General features: G+C 38.1%; 1 protein-coding gene across 1 annotated transcript in view; it reads right to left on the reverse strand.

The window, feature by feature from the left end:
• MYO3B (myosin IIIB) overlaps positions 1-20294 on the reverse strand; it is a 628721-nt gene that overhangs the window by 453272 nt on the left and 155155 nt on the right. The gene's annotated exons all lie outside the window — the stretch shown is intronic.

The following is a 20294-nucleotide window of genomic DNA, read 5'->3' on the forward strand; positions in this document are numbered from 1 at the left end:
ATAGAGGAAAAGAAGGAAGGAGGAAAGGAGAGAGAGACAAGAAAGGGAGGGAAGGAAGGAAGAAATGGAAGGAACAGAAGGAGAGAGGGGAGGAAGGAAAGAAGAAAGGAAGGGAAGGAGGGAGGAAGGAAAAGAGAAAGGAATAGGTAAGCCCCCCTCTTTTTTCTTTATGGAGTCTAATTTGACAGGAAATGCCTGGGTCCAAAAAACAGACCTATCTAGCTCTCTAGGTGGGATCCCATTAGTGCAGATCAGCAACTGCACACTGTGAAGCCAAGGACATGTAACAGGTTAAACGGGTCATAGGTTTCAAACTTGTGTGCTTTAATAAATCACATATATTTTACCCTTCTTGCTAGTAATATCAGATAATGAGATGAATGATTGAATGTATGACACAGTGGTCAATTATCATGTGGATGATATAAATTCTATTGCACTGAGCACATTTATCTCTGTATTGATCTGGCTTTGCTAGCAAGGCTCATAAATTACTAGCCTTCTATAACCATATGATAAATACTCTAATAACAGAATGCCACCAACTCCTGTTTTCTCAATAAATCCCCTTGCAAGTTGCAGCTGGAAGAGTAAAGAAGCAGCATGAAACTATGGGTTTTATTTTATTTTATTTTTGGCTGAAAAAGATGAAGCACACGGGGGAACCTGCCAAATATTATACCCATCAAGGACCTACACCCTGGGAGATCTTGGGAAAGTGCCAAGGACATTCACTGACTGACCTTATGAAGAATACTTTTACTTGACTAGAAATCTCCAAACACAATAATTCTCTTAAAAAAAAATCTACCCAATACTTGTTTGTGCCTTTGTATGAATTATATTTCTTAACTGTAAGATTTAGAGCTAGAATCGACCCCAACAGTCATCTAATTCACCCTTCCTACTTTACAGATGAGGAACTGGGCCCTAGAAAAGAAGACCGACTTTCCCACAGAGAGAAAAACGGAGGGCTGGGATTCAAACCTTGGCAGTGTGCTGTGGAGAAGAGAGAGCTGGACTTCTGAGTTAAGAAGATGTGAGTTGGAATCCTACTTTGGATATTTACTACTTTTGTAAACCTGGATAAATCACTTAACTGCTCTGACCCCCAGGTTTTCCCCTGTATAAAAAGGGGATATTGATACCACCTACCCCACAAAGCTATCATGGAGATAAAAAGAAATTACGCATGAAAAATACTTTGCCAGCTCTTAAGGGCCATGTAAATGTGAACTATTATTAAATTTAGATACTCAGACTCCAGATCTAGCTCTTTCTACCATGTTGTTGTTCAGTCATTTCAGTCGTATCCAACTCTTTACGGCCCCATTTAGGGTTTTCTTGGCAAAGATGCTGCAGTGGTTTGTCATTTCCTTCTCCAGCTCATTTGGCAGATGAGGAAACTGAGGAAACAGGGTTAAGTGACTTGCCTAGAGTTATACAGCTAGGAAGTATCTGAGGCCATATTTGACCTCATGAGGATGAGTCTTCCTGACTCCAGGCCCAGCACTCTATTCATTGAACCACCACCTAGCTGCCATCTCACATTTTTAAACAAACCCTTAGCTTGCTCCATCTCTGATATGGGATGCCACTTCAATTTCACATCAAGGGACAACAAATATATGGGCTAAGGGCTTCTGGGCTCCCAAAGTTCCTTTCCCTCACCATGGGCCATGAGATTGCCTTGAAATGGCAGCACTGTGAATTGGAAACAAATCATAACTCAAAGCGGAAGACCCTCCCATCACTATGTGGAGGGTAAATCATCTTTACAGTGAGAGATAGGGCAGCCCAGAGGCTGGACCCTTACAACGCCTCTGCTTGGCTACCCCAGGCCCCAGGTAAAACTTTAAGGGTGTCACCTAACAGCTAAGACTCTTGGTTCTTCACTTGGTAAAATGAGGGCACCATCACTGACCTCTCAAAGTCCACGGAAAGGGCTAACTCCAACAAACTATGGCAGTGAAAGTAACATAGCACTCCTCTCAAAAACAAACAAACATGATGGTGATAAATATTATTTTCAATATTTTTTTAATTAAAGAAAACCTAGTTTTCCTCCCTCCCACTTCTCCTCATCCCTCTCCCCTTCACTGGGGAGGGAATCAATCAATCAATAAACATTTATGATGTGCCTACTATGTGCCAGGAACCGTGCTAAGTGCTGTGGATACAAAGAGAAGTAAAAGACAGTCCCCGCCCTTAAGGAGTTTGTAATCTAATGAGGCGGGAAAGCTTATAACAAATATGTATTGTCGAGAAAAACAAAATCTCACACTGGTTATGTCCAAAAAATATATGTCTCATTCTGCACCGTGAATCTATCACCTTTCTTTCAGCATGTGGGTAGTTTGCTTCAGCTTTGGTCCTTTGGAATCATGGCTGGTCACTGTGTTGATCAGAGTTCTTACATCCTTCAAAGCTGTTTATCTTTATAATGTTGTTATAGAAATTATTTTCCTGGTTCTGCTCACTTCACTGTGTTTCAGTTCATTCCAATCTTTCCAATGAGGTAGGTTGCTGAGTGAGTGCTTGACTGAGCAGGAGGAAGCTACAGAGAAGGTGACCCTGGGTAGCCAATCCCCATTCCACCAAAAAGGTCTGGAGCAGGTTTGCGTAGTCTGAGAAGCCAGACTTCCATCTTTTCCAAATCACTAGATGGCATATGATGTGTGACTGTATGAGGCATTCTAAGTACCCTCTCAAAGCATAAATTTCTCAGATTTCTGTTCACCAGAAAGATGAGATAACATTTCCTTGGCTCTTTGAACTTGATTTCTCAGGCTCCTAACCTGATTTCCATTAACTGGAACCTAATTTCTTTTAACACATTCTAATTTGGGCTGGGCTAGATAATTCTAAGCAGAAGTAGAAACCCTATTAAAAAAAAAAAAGGCTTCCCAGTCATCAAGTATTCAGTGGCTCTTGATATCCCTGGTAAGAGGTAATAGAAAATAACAGATTCAGAGATATAAAATCTAGAAAACAGATTCCTTAGTGATCAAATAAGCCTATTACAGAATGCTCAGGTTACACAATGTGGACTCCTAAAGAGGTGCAAAGAAGAGGTACACAGGAGCTAGGAAGTTAGAGCAGAAAGAGTGCTGGACCTGGAATCTGGAAGACGTGCTTTCAAATGTGGCCTCAGACACTTGCTAACTGTGTGACCCTAGGCAAGTCATTTTACTTCTTCCCACCTTAATTTCCTCATCTATAAAATGAGAATAATAATAGCACCAGGGTTGTTGGGAGGATGTAATGAATGAAAGTTCTGAGTTTTCTGTTCTTTCTCTTACTGCCATTTATTTCCATTGTTATGTAAAGAAATCAGAAAGGACTAGCTCTCATTTTTCTCCTTTGCAATGCCAAGTGGGAGGGCAGCAGGAGGAGCCTGAGTAAATAGGGCTATCCATGCATCTCATGTGATGCAGATAAGAAAAGGCAGCAGAGGAGTGATTTCTGACCCTGAAGATTACAAACCTTTTTAGTAACTGCTATGTTTTATAGCCAGCTCAAGGTGATAAGTAGGAAAAGTAGTAAGCAGAGAGAGATTTCTAACCTGAATTGAATCAAAATCTTCTAAACTAGAGATATTTACAAACTTGCCAGGGACAAAAATGGACAGAGGAACCCCTTCGTTGGAGTCCTTTGCCAGTGTATATCCGGGTTCTCCTCTTATACCTACTTCTCAGAGAGTTAGTATAAGTCTCTTTCAAGGAGATTAGGCTGTGCAACAGTTAAAGGGGGGAGGGGAACCTAATTCCATTATCCACCCTGCCATGTTACTTGTGGGAAGACTCAGCCCCTACTCAACCTTAAAAATGTTTTAGCAATCTTTATTATTCTACCACATATATACACATATATGTGTGTATGCATGCATGCATGTGTGTACATATATACACATATATGCATATATTCAGATATATACATATACTATATATATATATTTTTTTAAAACAGCCATCCTTGCAAAAAAAGCAATTATAAGGTTTCCTACCAAATAATTACTCAGTCTGATGGTTAAGATGCTATAGGCAAAAGGCCCCAGGAAAGACTTGAGAAGTGCCCCTGTCCCATTGACACCTGAGGTCAATGGCTGATATTCATTACGTCCACTCAACATATATAGGATCTGGAGGTGCAAGGAATCATAGAACCATAAAGATTAAGTCCAACTCAAATCTATATCTATGTCTACGAAGATGTATCTCTAACTCTGTATTATATCTATATAGATCTATATTTATATCTATATCTGATTTGGTAGGCATCATTACCATTGTTCAGTCATTTTCAATCATGTCCGACTCTCTGTGACTTCATTTGGGGTTTTCTTGGCAAAGATACTGGAATAGTTTGCCATTTTTTTCTCCAGTTCATTTTATAGATGAGAAAAATCAAGACAGAGCTAAGTGACTTGCCCAGAGTCACACAGCTAGTTAAGTGTCTGAGGCTAGATTTGAACTCAGGAAGATGAGTCTTCCTGACTCCAGGCCCAGCAGCGCTCTATCCGCTGCGCCACCTACCTGCCTAGCTATAGCCTAAAAGAATAGAGTACTAGGTAACATAAATTACATGTTGTCTTTTTAACATTCCAACTCAGACACATGAGTATGAATGAAGCTGCAAAAGAGGAAGGTAGATTAGATGCAGTGTGGTATGGTGCAAGGAATGTGAAATACAGAGTAAGAAGCTGTTGAGTTTAAATCTTCACTCTGCCACTTATTACCTGTGTGACCATTTTGGACCTTAGTTTTATCATCTATAAATACATGTGTATCATGTATAACATGATTAATATAACATTATAATATACAACTACTTATTATATATGACAACATATAACATAACATTATGGGTAAAATAGACTAGAACAAAATAGAGTATTTGGTAGTCATCAGCTATAACCTGAAAGGAGAAGGTACTCATAGCATAAATTATATGTTCTCTTTTTAGCATTCTAACTGATTCAACTTTTTTTTGTCCTTGGGCCTTCTTCATGGTCGTAGTCCTCAGATGCAGGTCATTGAGACTTAAAAATTTATAGAAGCTAGAAATTATCTAATCCCACTCCTTCATTTTATAGATCAGGAAACTGAGGCCCAGAGAGGTCAAATGACTTGCTCAGTGTCTTACAGGGAGTTTATGTGGGGTCAGCATTAGAATTCAGGTCTACTGACTCCCACTCCAGTGATCTTTCTGCTATTCCAGGCTTCTGAATAGTAGTAAGGGGCCTGAGTTAAGAGTCATGAGGACTGAAAACCAGTCAGGATAGCACCAAAGTGGTGGTCACAGTTTCAAAGCTGGAAGAGGGGGCAGTCATAGTTTGCCCCACCATAATTCTTAGTGTTGACCACTTCTCTCAGTTTAGAACATGAGTATATCAAGGAGTCTCAAATGAAGAAAGAGTAGGTTGCTGCCTAGTGGTGTGATTTGTAGGACTTTAGAAAGTATCCATACTAAAAAATTAAAGTTCCTTTCCCTCTGGGATATGACATACTTTGGTTATTTGCTCATGGCCTTACTTCAGTCACAGAATTAGAGAATAATAAAAATAAGCCAAACTGGACCAAGAATTCTCTCCGCAATATACCATACATGGTCATCCAGCCTATGCTTAAAAACCTCCAGTGAGAGGGAAACCACTACCTCCTGAGACAACTCATTTCCCTTCTGAATAGCTCTCATTTTAGTAAGGTTTTCCTGATAACAAGCCCAAATTCACCTCTCTACAGCTTTTATTCAGTATTCTTAATTCTGTTCTTTGGGACCAGACAGAACAAGTCTCATCTCTTTTCCATTTACTCAAATACCTGAAGGCAACTATCACATCTTCTTCTAAGTATTCTCTCCAAGCTAAACATGGCCTTCAGTCTTCTCACCAGCCTGGTCACCCACTTCCAGATTCACTCTAATATGTCCAAGTTCTTTCTACAACATGGTGGATAGAACTGAAAACAATACGTCATATTCGATCAGAAATGGGCAAAGTGCAATGGAACCTCCCTAGTCCTGGACACCTTTTACTCCAGGAAATATTAACTCTGCTCACCATCTCCTAAGAATAAATACAAGATTTAAAAGACCAAGAAGAATATTTGGGGGAGCTTTATCAAATATCAAGCTAGAGCATTTATCTTTGCAAAGTATTTATCTGATGAATAATTGAGACAGTTGCTTGGTTGCCAGACTGGCCCTTGGCTTATGGAAGGCCAAGTAATAGAAAGAATACTAAGGAGGGAAACAGAAGATCTTGTCTTGGCTCTGCTATTAACTAGATGTGTGACCTTAAGCACCTTTAACTATTGAGGAATTAGCTTCTCATCTATACAATGAAAAGGTTGGATGGGATAACCTCTAAGGGGCCTTCCATCTCAGAAGCTCTCATTAGATGACTCAATAATTTTCCCAAATAGAAGGCAAATTCTTCGGGGCAAAGACTATGTTGTTTCCTTCATCCTTGTATTCCCTGCACCTAGCTCAAGAATTTGTACATAGTGTTGTTGTTATTGTTCAGCTGTTTTTCAGTAATGCCTGACTCTTTATGACCCCACTTGGCCTTTCCTTGACAAAGATACTGGAGTGGTTTGCCATTTCGTTTTCCAGATCATTTGACAGGTGAAGAAACTGAGGCAAACAAGGTTAAGTGACTTGCCCAGAGTCACACAGCTAGTAAGTGTGTCTGAGGTCTGATTTGAACTTGGGTCTTTCTGACTCCAGGCCCAGCACTCTCTCCTCCGTGCCACCTAGCTGCCCAGAGCAGAGGACTAATAAATATTTATTTAACTACCTACTAGTTGTGATTACAGTTAGGTGATACAGTGGGTAAGGGTGCTGGATCCTGCCTCAAACACTCACTAATTGTGTATTTTAGCAAGTCACTTAACTTTTCCCAGTCTCAGTTTCCTCCTCTGTAAAATGGGGGTGATAATAAAAGTACTTACCTCAGAGAGTAACTCAAATGAGATAAAGCATTTTGCAAACCCTAAAACACTATTACAAATACTAGATATTATTGTTGCTGGTATTGCTAAAAATCCAGTAGTATGAAAATTAACGCAGGAGATAATAAAATACATCTAGGATTAGAACTGAATACAATCTACAACAGTGACATACATCTGGATTGTTTAACTTTTTCCCCCTACAGTCAATGTGAAATCTATTATATTTATTAGATTATTATACATATCGAGCTATTTGTTGTTTTTCTTTTTCCCACTAGAATTGGCATCACTCTCTTTGTTCACCCTCTTTTCCTGGCTTCTGTTCCTCTTCAGAACCCAGGCTCTCCCACCCCCGAAAGTCCTGCCATTCCCTGGGAAAGTATTGCATCCTATGGCTGTGGTGACGTATTTGTTTTGTAGAAACAAGCTCCAAATCCTGCAGAGCTGCTTCTTGGTTCAAATTATAAGAAAATCTGATCTCCAGTGGGATAAGAGAGATTACAAATGGGTCATGAGTGAAAACAGAGTAGGGCCCTTGGAGTCTTTATATGATCAATTAGGTGATCTAAATTAGAATCTCATCAGGGAAATTCAACCTTGAAACGCATAGCTGTATCTGAGATTCTCATAAAACATTTATAGAATTCCAAATTTTCACAATTAGAGAACAATCTTGGTTGCATTTATACATATTTTTGTAAAATTATGTGTTAGGAGAAGAATATTTTAGGCCTTAAATTCATTTTTTTTTGTATTTTGGATTTCTCCCTGAATTTCTATTAATTTACTAATTCCCTTTAGCTCAAGAGATACTAATTAATTCAAACAGCCATAATAGCTAATCATTGGTCAAATAAATTTTAAAAGGAGAGAGAGTCTGTCACTGGAGATACCACAGTTTATTTTAATTAAAATTGCAAATTTCTGAAGTAATGTAAACAAAGATTATTGTATCCTTCTGCTCCAGGAAGTATTAGCTCTGCTCACCACCTCCTGAGAATAAATACAAGAAGATATAAAAGATCAAGAAGAATATTTCTGGGAGTTTTATCAATCATCCAGCTAGAGTATTTATCTTGCAAAGGTTGTTATTTACTGACATTGCCGAAGCCAGGGAGGAATTAAGCATCCTTGAAACACAAAACAAGGCTAGGATACCAGAGCTGAATTGCTGACTTGAGGGGAGATATGATCAATACACAGAATCAAACAAAGTGATGTTTAGCTTCATAAACATTCTGGCTCAGAGGTGAAGCAGGAAGGTTCTAAAGCTGAATTTCACTGCTAACCGGAAGAATAAGGTAATCATTTTGAGTAGCTCTAAAATTAAAAATAATCCAGGTTTTTATTTGTTGTTTGTTTTTTGTGAGGCAATTGGGGTTAAGTGATTTGCCCAGAGTCACACAGCTAATAAAGGGCTGTATTTGAACTCAGGTCCACCTGACTCCAGGGCCACTGCTCTATTCAGTGTGCCATCTAGCTGCTCCCAATAATCCAGTTTAAAAAAAGAATCCCAGTAGCAAAGTGTTTCTACCATTTGGGGTGCTGATCAGAAAGAGAGAAAATTATACCTCATAATTTCATGTGTAAACTTTTTTGCACCAATTCTGAGTCTGATAATCAAACATGTTAACAAGTCATCTTGCTACAGGAAGCTGTAATCAGTGCAGTTAGTGACTGGGAGACACACAAAAAAGTCAAAGCCAGAGCTGTAAGTAAGACGTCTAGAACATAAGGTAAGTGTGGAGCTTGTGAAGGAGATCTCAGGCAGAGACCATGATGTTAAGCATAAGGAGGACGCTGCTGAGGCTGGGGACAGGGCAGAGCTGGACAGTGGAAGAGTTCATGCGGGCTTCGGGAAAGACTCTGGATCCCAACTCTAGCACTCACTGGCCTTCTCCTTCATAAGTGCCTTTCAGGCAAGGAACATGGAAGAGGGAAGGCACTAGGAGAAGGTGTGATAGTTACCATCTTCCTCAACCCCAGGAAGTAAAGAGAACATGATGCAGAAGAAAAAGTGGGTCATCAAACCCTAGAAGAAAGATGCGACAGTGATAGGACCATTGGGTGAGGTGACCCAGGGTCCAGACAATGTGTAGGCTTGCCAAGAGAGGAATCATGCCCATCTAAATTTCAGCTCTCTGGAACGAAGTTCTAGTCACTCCACTTTAGGTATAATTCTACTTAAAAAACCAAACTATATTATACCCTTGATGAAAAATAATCACTTTCCCTTTGATGCACCAAATCCCACTATTGGACATGTTTCTCAAGGAGGTCAAAGGCAGAAAGAAATTTCCTGTATAGAGCAAAGTTTCCATAGCAACATTTCTTTTGGTAAGAAAAAAAAAAACCCACAAAGAAACTAGTTGCTGATTAGTTGGGGCAAAGGCTGGACAAACTGTGGCACACGCATGTAATGGGCTATTATTGTACCATAAGAAATGACAGATACGAAAAACTCCCAGAAACATGGGAAGAGCCCTAAGAAGTTATTCAGAACCCAGCGAGCAACATATACAATGACTACAATAATGTAATTTTAAATGACAATAACAAGACACCAGAAGCCAGCTAAATTCAATTAACAGTAATGCCCAGGTAACTGGGTCCAAAGGACAGATGGCCTAACACAGAGGTGGGGAACCTGTGGCCTGTGAAGTCTGGATTCAGTCAAAGGGCTGCACTTGAGGACCTAGAAGGCCACATGTGGGCTTTAGGTTGCAGGATCCCCATCCCTGGCCTAACACATCTCTTTCTTCTCAGTAGAGAGGTGAGAGACTAGGTATGTTAAATGTCACATATGCATTTTTTTTAATAAGAAAGGTTATGTATGAGGGAGAGGGTAGAAGGGAGGTCATGGAGAACTATCTGTATAATATAAAGAACAAATGGCATCAGTAAAACTAAAAGAAAAAAATTATCTTTATTGTCTAATTTTAGAGTGCAAAAGTCTTGGACAAAATAAGGCCAGAATCTGTTTGCTGATAAGCCCCACCACATTTTAGAAAAACAAGAGAAAGAAACCTAGAGAGAAGGCAAAAGTAGCCATTTTGTTTTTTAATTGAAAGATGCACAATAAACTGAAATAACAAAGAAAATGGAGAAATCTGTTCTGGACCAGGGTGTGGTAATACAGAGAAAGAAGGCAATCATTGCTATGATAGGATCAAAATTAAAAGGCTAATGCTGAATGTAGCAGGGCTGTCACTTCTGAGGTCTGGACTGGTACTTGCCTAGATAAACTTGTTATGCAAATGGCATTAGCCAACAGGAAACCAGCAGATAAAGAAATTGCTATAAAGCCAACCACTTGTCATAGAAGTGACAAAAAAAACCTCAGGCAGACTCCTAGCCAGGATAAAAGGCAATATGGAATTATAGGAGTCTTGCCTTAAATTTATGTAACTAAGCTGTCAGGAGTCATGCATTGACAAATGCATAACTAACACATATAAATGAGTCAATTATCACTAATGACTAAGGGTTGCAACTAAAGAGCCTGATGTTTTCATTATTTTATTTTAAACCCAGCAACCTGGTTTACCAATGGGATTCTAGGCCCACTTTTAAAAGTATCTCCTCACCGAATTAAATGTGCTAAAGACTACTGACCTGCAAAATTCTGAGGTTCATCTCAGGGCAACCCTTTCCTAATTAATAACACTTAGCTTGTTCTTATCTTGTGAGGCATGACTAGACTAGGTGAGACAAATCTATTAAAACTGGTCATTGTAACAACTGCCCATCAAGCAGCTGATGTACTGGAAAGAACAAAAGACCAGCAGTTAGGAGCCCTGGATTCTAGTTCCATTCACTGTGTGACCTGGGGCAAAATGCTTAACTTTTCTGAATTTGAGTTTCCTCATCTGTAAAATGGGGTGGCTGGACAAGATCAGTGCTTTTCATCTTGTCCAGGGCAAATACTAACTCACAAAGCTTTTACTAGTGATGGTCCTTCCTTTATAAAAACCCAACCAAACAAAACTCTATACATTTCAAAAATAAAGTGGGAAGAGAATTTGGTTTAGAGTCAGAAATGGCTTCAGATTCCATATTGTGTTTCTTATTCCTTGTGTGACCTTGGTGTAGATAGCCTTCCTCTTGCCCTGTCTTCACAGATAGATAATAGATAGAGGCACAGGCAGACAAAGGGATGGATAGATGGATAGATGGATAGATAGATAGATAGATAGATAGATAGATAGATAGATAGATAGATAGATAGATAGATAGACAGATAGATAGATAATAGATAGAGGCACAGGCAGACAAAGGGACAGATGGATGGATAGATAGATAGATAGATGGATAGATGGATGGATGGATGGATGGGTGGATAGATAGATGGATGGATGGATAGATGAATGGACGGTTAGATAGATATAGACAGATGTAGAGAGGGAAGAAGGAAGAGAGGGACACTACATGAAATAAAGTCCCTTTTAGATCTTCTTCCTCTTTCTCCCTCTATCCTGTTTCACCTAACCTTGGCTTCTTGCCTTTCCACTCCCTGACTCCACTGAGAGCCCCTATGCTAAGGTTTCAAAGGTCAGAATACATTTATAATAATTTCACCTGACTACACTATAGTTTGGGTTGGCAAGGGATGAACTTTAAGCCTAAGGAGGTCATTTTAGCTATAACAATCTATGGTTCTCTTTTTGAGATTAGCAAAAGCTCCATTTTTCTGTGATAACTGGTCTAAACAGAGAATATGGCTGAAATAGGCACTTCTGTTCAAAGGGCACTAATACAGTGTTGGTGGAGCTGAAAATTGGTACAACCATTTTGGAAATCATAATATTCTGGAAATCTTGTATATAACATAAAGAGGACAAAGGTAGAAAAAAAATTCTGTCTATACTAAAATAAACACTTTTTTGTAGTAGCCAAGTACTTGGAATGAAATAGATGCCTATCAACTGGGGAATGACTATTCAAATAGTAGTATATACAATATTATGCAATGCAATATTACATAATGTAATGCAATGTTAAATAAGAAATTATGAACATGGAGACTTCAGAAAAGTATAATGTTTCCTCTAGAGTGGCATTAGAGGCCTGAGTCTTCAAAGACTTCTGGGGTTTGGAGAGTTTTGCTCAACTCCTAAAGCAAGGAAATAATACATGGGTTAGGACCTTACAAAGATCATGGGAAGGGCGTAGGGGGAGAAGAAAAGAAAGGATGAACCAAGAGGAAGATGGTGCCACTTTTCCCAGTCATGTCGATCTGTAGCTGGGTGGTAGCAGTGGTGGCACATAGGCACTGACCCCTTCTCAAAACCATGCCTTCCTGCACACTGGAGAGGCACAGGCCAAAGAGGTAAGAAGAAAGGTATGAGACTGGGGCTGTGGTCACTGCAGTCATTCACTCAAGAGGTTGGAGAACTGAGAGGGGAAGGAAGGGAATAAATAAATAAATAAATAAAAGGGAATAAAAGGAGTTTGCAGTCCTTATTCCCTTTCCTGTCTTACTTCAGCTAGGTGAGATTGATATTTCTACTGAGTATTTTTTATTCTGTTGAAGAATGATTTATTCTTTTTAAAATTAAGTTTTTTCAATCATCTAAAATCTGCTTTCTCTCCCTCTCACTCCTGCTAAGAAAGAAAGAAAAAAAAATAAAACCCTTGTTACAAGCAAGTATAGTAAGCAGAACAAATTCCCACATTGGTCACATCCTCCTGCTCCAAATGTTTCAATTTGCACTGTCTTCTTCACCTCTCTCTAAGGAGGCGGGTAGCATGCTTCATCGTGAGTCCTCTGGAATTATGGTTGGTCATTGAAATGATCAGAGGTCCTAAGTCTTTCAAAGTTATTTGTCTTTTACGTACAATATTGCTGTCATTGTGTAAATTGTTGCCCTGGTTCTTTCCACTTTATTCTGCATCAATTCATGTAAATCTTTCCAAGTTTCTCTGAAGCTATCCCCTTTATCATTTCTTATAACCCAATAGCATTCCATCACATACACATACCATAACTTGTTTGGTTGTTCATCAATTGATAGGTAGTTTCCAATTATTTGAAAGTGGAAAAAAAAAAGCACTATATAATTTGGGTGAGGGGGGTGGAGGGGGCAGTTAGATGGTGCAGGTGCAAGACTCATCTTCCTGAGTTCAACTCTAGTTTCAGACACTAGCTATGAGACCCAGGTGAGTCACTTAACTTTGTTTGTCTCAGTTTTTTTCATCTGTAAAATGAACTGGAGAAGAAATGGCAAACCACTCCAGTATCTTTGCCAAGAAAACCTTAAAATGGAGCCATGAAGAGTTGGACACAACCAAAAAAATGGCCAAAAAACAACAAAAATTATTTTTGTACATACTTAGTTACAGTTTTCTTTGCTCATGACTAATTCCTCCCTTGACCTATCCTTTCTCTTATTCTCTTCTCTTCATTTTCCTCTTTCCCTCCTGTTTACCTGTTGAGTAAAAGTATTTCTGTACCCAACTCTATGTGTGTGTGTTTTTCTCCCTCCTTTGACCAGTTCAGATGGAAGTGAGGTTCTAGTACCACCTGTTCCTCCAACCCCTTCTTCCTTGTTTGTAGAATCTTCTGCTTGCCCATGCTAATTACGTGAGATAATTTTACCTGTCTTTCTTCTCCCTCCCATCCTTCCACCTCACATGTTCTTTTTCCTCTTTATCTCCATTTTTCTTTTAAAATTATCAAAATATAATAGAATAATTCCCAGGCCCTCTATCTAATTAAACTCCCTCTATGACTTCTGATGATGATAGGGTTCTTCAAGAACATGTGCATCATTGTGTCATCTCCCCATATCAGAATGTAAATGGTATATCCTTGTTTAGTCCCTCATGATTGTTTATTCATGTTTACCTTTTCATGTTTTTCTTGACTGTTGCACTTCAAAGTTTCTGTACAGTTCTGCTCTTTCATCAGGAAAGCTTGGAAGTAGTCTATTTCATTAAAGATCCATTTTTTTTTTCCAAAAGTGGGATTACACTCAGTTTTGCTAGAGAAGTTATTCTTGGTTGTAAGCCTATATCTTTTGCCTTTTAGAATACCATAACCTAAACTCTCCACTCTTTATAGTGTTAGCTGCTAAATTATGTGTGATCCTGACTGTAGTTGTTTCTCATTACTTGAATTTTCTAATTCTAGATGTTTGTAGCATTTTTCCTTTGATCTGAAAACTCTGGATTTTGGTTCTAATGTTCCTGGGAGTTTTCATTTTGGAGTTTCTTTCAGGAGGTGATGGGTGGAATCATTTGAGTTCCTCTTTGCTCTCTGGCTTTAAGAGATCTTCACAATTTTATGATTTCTTATAAAACTGTATCTGGCTCTTTTTATTTTTGAGGGGGCTCATAAATTTCAGTTAGTCCAATGATTCTTAAATTATCTCTCAGTCTGTTTTCCATATCAGTTGTTTATGCTGTGATATATCTTACATTGCTTCTATTTTTTCAATCTTTTGACTTTATCTTTAATATTTCTGTTGTCACATGGGGTTGTTAGCTTCTGTTTGGTTCAGCAAGTTTATTGCTTGGGTAAGGTTTTGTACTTCTTATACCAAGCTATTAATTCTCTAATTCTTTCTTCTATAACTCATTTTTCTTTTCTAATTTCCCCCCTAGTTCTTTCATTTCATTTATAAAAAACTTTTTTAGTGCTTTTTAAAAATTGTTCCTTCATTTCCTCCAGGAATTCTAGTTGAACTTATGGCCAAGCTATGGTTTTTCTTTTTGAGACTCTTCTTTTAGACATTCTAAAGTAACTTTCTTCTGAGTTTGTGTCTTGAGCATCTTGTCACCATAATAGCTTTTAGTGACGGGATTCTTTTTTTTTTTTTTTTGGTTGTTCATTCTTTTAGCTTACTTTCTGACTCCAAACTCTATTTAGGGCTAGGTATTGTGTACCTTCAGAGGGAATGTCTGGGCTGATTCTGCTGCTGCTTTCTTGGGATATGGATATCATCATCATTATTATTATTATTATTATTATTATTCCAGGATCTCAGGAACTATTCAAGGTGGGGTCCTGAAAACTTTCAGTTTTCTCATAGTAATCTGATACAGAGCTAAGTCTGATTTCTACCTTTTTAGTTTGAGCTCTGCAAGTTCCTGATCTGGTTTTAGGTCTGAGCAACAGTTCTATGGACTTGTCCCATTCGGAGTTCCAGTAAACTGCTGCTGGACCCAGCCACTGTCAGTTAGCTGGAAAGCTCTGCTAATTCAAAGTGACAGACCTATAGGTTCCCATATGGGCTGGTATTCTTGCACTGATTATTCCACTGCAGGCTTCAGACTGGGCATGCAGCTGGAATTAAGACCCTATTCTGTTCCCTGGGTTCAAGTCACATAGTTACTGCTTGCTCATGAACTTGTCCCTTGCTCTGGACACAGCTTATGGTCTGCTACCCCTTCGCACTTGGAATACTACCCCTAGGTATAGGTTGTTTCCTCAGTCATCTCTGAATCAGTGATCTGAAGTTGGGTCACAATGAGTGACATAGATGCCAGTTTGTACCTCTTTCTGAACCCTGAACAAATTTAAGCCTCTCTGTTTCTGAATTTGGGACATCTTGCTGTGATACATAGTCACTCTCTTACAGCTGCCTCTGGCTAAATCCCTGGCCCCAGTGACCATATTTCCCTATGCTGAGTTGGGCTAGAAAAATGACTTACTGTGATATTTTTTCTTGGATTTCCTGATCAGGAGTTGGGCTAGTGCACTTTTGAGATGCGGGGGAGGAGGTTTGGAGGTAGCCTGACTGAACTTCCTGCTATTTACTTGATTGGTTTAATCTTAATTGTCAGACACACATATAGTTGCCCTTGTCCTCTTCATTCCCTTTTAATCCTTTGTTAGCAGTACAAAGATGCTGGACAGCTCTGGGAGTCTAAAAAGAGAGAGTGACCCTTCCTAGGACAGTGCTGGATCCAACCCTCTAGCCCATTGTTAGAATTTTCCCTAAGGGGTTTAATCACAAGCCAATCATATGTTTCACAACAACACTCCAAAGAGCAGAATTACTATGAACCTGGGCCTTTTTAATCTGCCCCCATCAGACCATAAGCATAACCTCTTCCAACACCTACCACAGTAGAAGCATGGGAAAACTTTATGAATTGACAAAACCATATCCACAATGACTAAAACAAGTAGAAAGAACAAAAAAAAAATGGGAATGTTGTATAAATATAATGATTAATCTTTCCTTGAGGAAGAAATAATGTCTAATAGTAGTTATCTCTGGGGCTAGGGACAAGGGAAGGGAAGAAAAAAAAGGGGGGGAAATTTACATGATAACTTCATTATAACTTTGAAATGTGTGTGTATGTGTGTGTATACCCACATATAACTTTGAATGGCAAGTTGTACATAGTGGATTTGTGGTTTCATATGCAATTATCTTTTTTTATTGTACTATGTTATGGAAATTCTGTTAGATTTGGTTGATGTGCTAGTTAATTTTGTTGAACTGAATTTCATCTTTATTCTTTGTTACAAGGGATGACTCCCCAGATAGGAAAAGGGAAAGGGATATATATGGAAATGTAGGTGATATAAAAACAAAAGGTATCAATAAAATTGTTTTAAAAGAAAAAATACATTTGTTCAGATAAGACTATGGGCAAAGAGTATCTCTTTTTCATGGAAACTTCAAGGGAGCTGATGTTCGATAAAGTCTAGGACATCAGGATCTTGGGATGTTTCTGCTTGGACTTGTGGCATGAACTGGAGGAGAAGCAGCATGGAATGAGGGAGTCTCATGGAGAGGTAAATAGACAAAGATTATAGTGAGTTAAGTATAACAGCCAACTGTGGCATTCTCTTAAGGTGGACTAGAGTTTACTTTTAGTTAAGGCTAAAAAGGTATATCAAAGTAATAAAGCTGAATCATTTTCATTAGGCTGGGTAAAGTTCAGATTAGGAAGGTCAATCAGTGAAGGCAAGATTTGAAAGAGTGGGAAATGAGGATGTCACTTTCTGTGGATTGTGCTAATATGACCTATGGCCTCACACCCTAGCTGTAAACAAGGATCTCATTTTCACCATTGACCTTTATGCCCCCATACCCAGTTCGACCTCAGCCCAGGGGAAGCTCATTTTCAACAGAACTGGGAAGCATTGTAATACAGGAGAAAAACTCCTAGATATGGAGTCAGTGGACATATTCAAATCACTTCTTGATCACTTACTATTTGAGTGGCCTTGGGAAACTCACTTCCCCCTCTGAGTCTCAGTTTTTTCTTCTGTAAGGTGAAAGAGGTGGCACAAAAGGGTCTCAAAGGTCCTGTTTAAATCTACATCTAAGTCCTATAAGTCTGTGTTCTTGAAAGCTATATGGAAGTCCATTTTTTTTTTTTTTTTGGTAAATTAACTGATAATGGACTAAGGGTTGCTAAGGTCCCTTTTAGTTCTAAATATATAATTCTATGATCCATAATCCTAATGAAATCCTATTGCTAATATTTTTGTCCAAAAAATAATCCTTTCATGAAGTGATTGATGAATTTCTTTTTTATATTTTGGGTAATTCTGGATTTTCATGTGTAGTGTACTGTTTATTTAAAGAGGGTGTAGACTTGCCTGCCTTAAAGTGAGGGTAGGATAACAACCAACCCATTAGGAGACACTATCCCCAAGATGGAAAAAAAAACAAACCTACCACTTTCAAATTGAAACAAAAGACGATTCTGAAGATAAATTTCTTTTAAGCATAAGGTAGCCACCCTCAAACTCAGGATTCAGCAGACTTAGGTGTTATTAGCACCCTGAGGTGAAGGTTTTGGTAGATCTAGCTTTTTGCTGTCAATCTAAGTGCTATAGATATAGTGAAGAGACTGCAAATCAGTTAGAAAATAAGACCAAGAGACAGTTAATTGCTCTGTTTTTTGTGCATGGGCATGAGGGCTGTGTAGACAGATGTGGGCAAAAGTGTGCAGCAGGTGAAGCATGACTTTGCTGTCCCTCTCATTCTCAACCATCACCCTTATACTCCTTTTAAGATTCTTTTCTTCCTTTTCATCCTAGTGACTGCACAGCAACCCAGCTCTGTCTCTCAAGAAATTAAAAATATTTTTTACTAATAAATTCAACTTAACTAATATTAGATGGGGCTGATTAGAAAAAAAAATCCATACCAAATATATCTGATAAGGGTCTGATACCAAGATATATAAAACACAAACAGATAACACCAAAAGTCATTCCCTAGTTATTAAGTGGTCAAAGAATACAAACAGTTCTGAAAAGAATTTCATAGTGCAATGTAATAATACCCATATGAAAGAATGCTTCAAATTACCAGTAATAAGAGAGATGCAAGTCAAAACAATTCTGAGGTTTCAAATTGCATTTAACAAATGGCAAAAGAACAAAAGATGAGAATAATCAGTGTTAGGGGCTTGTAAAAAGGCAGGCAGACTAATATACTATTGGTGGAAATGCAAATTGGTCCAAAAACTCTAGAACAGAATCTGGAATTATACTAAGAATGAGATTAAAAGTAACTGTCTTTACCCTTTGACCCAGAAATCCCAATGCTAGACACATATCTCAAGGAGGCCAATTAGAAAGAAAGGTATAATATACACCAAAATATTTCTAGCAGTATTTTGGGGAGTAGCAAAGAACTAGAAACAAAATAGTTACTCATGGCTATCAATCAATCAACAAGCATATGTTAAGTATTTGGTATGTACCTGGAGCTGTGCTAAACACTAGGGATAGAATGAAAACAAAACAAAACAAAACAAAAACACTCCTTGCCATCAAGGCCTATATTCTAGCAGCTAAAACAATTATGGTATATGAATATAATGGAATAGTACTGCCTATGAGAAAAGATTAATATGAAGAATAGAGGGAAACATGGGAAGACACAAAAACTGATAAAAGGTAAAGAAAGCAGAACCAGGAAATAATATACACATAACTACAATGATATAAATGGAAAGAACAATAACAACAAATATATGAAACGAAAGTTATATCACTGTAACAACCAAGCTTACCCCCAAAGAAGAGATAAGACAATGCATCACCCTCCCTTTTTTTTTCAGAGGTGGGGGTATTTGGAGGTGAGCGACAGCATATATTATATAATTTGATTTAGATATTGACTAGATTTAATCAACTACCTTTTTTTCCTCTACCTTTTTAATTTTTGTTATAAAGGATGACTCACTGGATAGAGAAGGGTGAGGAAGAATATATTAGGAAAGAAAGGTGACATAAAACAAAATATATCAATAATTTTAAACTAATAAATTACGTTTATCAAATGTTAGGGATTTTTAAAATATAGTGTAAACATTTATATAAATACAGAATGTGTTACCATGTATGTAAAAAATAGTAGTACACATTTTAAAAGGACTTTAAGATTTGCAAAGTATTTTAAATCCATTAATGGTTTGCCCCAAGATCAAAAAGGTAGTAAGTGACAAATCTAAGATGCAAACCTATACCTTTTGACTCTATTTATACCTCCATCATAGTGTTGCTGTGAAAAAGGTACTTTGCAGACCTTAAAACACAATGTAAATGTGTTGTTATTGTTGTTATTATTATTATTATTATCATTTAGTTTCAACTATTCACTGGTTGAATCCATCTTACACAAATAAATTAGCTAATAGAACATTCAGCTGCTTTACTACTTTCATTTTTGTAGTGAATAGTTTGCTGATTTTTTAAAAAAGTAAATACCCAAAGGAGCTATGATTTCATCAGCATAACTTCTCAATGCGGAAAATTCCTTCACCAAAAAAAGATGGCAACCTCTCTGTGGCTGAGTAGATGAGTCCCAAAACATTCCTGTAGGTACATCGAGATTAAATACTTTGCCCAGGTTAAGCAGAGGCAGAATATAAACACAGGTCTTCTTGCCTCTGAACCCAATACAACTTCTCATTAAAAAATAAAACTTATAAAATGATGATTTAAAAGGAATTATTGCTATGGCCTGGGCTCTCTGTAGTATTATAAAACCCAAAGGAACTTTTTTTGTAGGCTACACAACTATTTTTTAACAATTCTCCAAAGAGCTGCCACTGTTTCCCTTCCACCAACAGGAAGTTCCAATGTGTATGACAAATTTCAGGCATCTAGTCTTCACAGAGGTTTGTGTCAAGCAAACAAAAAATGTTAACAGGCTTACTCTGGGTCAAAGTAACTTCTCAGATATGTATGGTTCATTGCATTTAACAGGACGAATTGCCAGGCAAGGTCAAGATCAAGCACTTATTTTTCAGATCCCACAGAAGCATCTTCTGTCTTTTACCAGAATAAATTCTGTGCTGTAACCCACTAGTCTATACAACTCCGAATGCCAAGTAAATTCCACAGTTTAGATTTCA

This window comes from Vombatus ursinus, unplaced genomic scaffold, assembly GCF_900497805.2.
Source record: "Vombatus ursinus unplaced genomic scaffold, bare-nosed wombat genome assembly UNPS02014779.1, whole genome shotgun sequence".
In the NCBI taxonomy this organism is placed as follows: Eukaryota; Metazoa; Chordata; class Mammalia; order Diprotodontia; family Vombatidae; genus Vombatus; species Vombatus ursinus.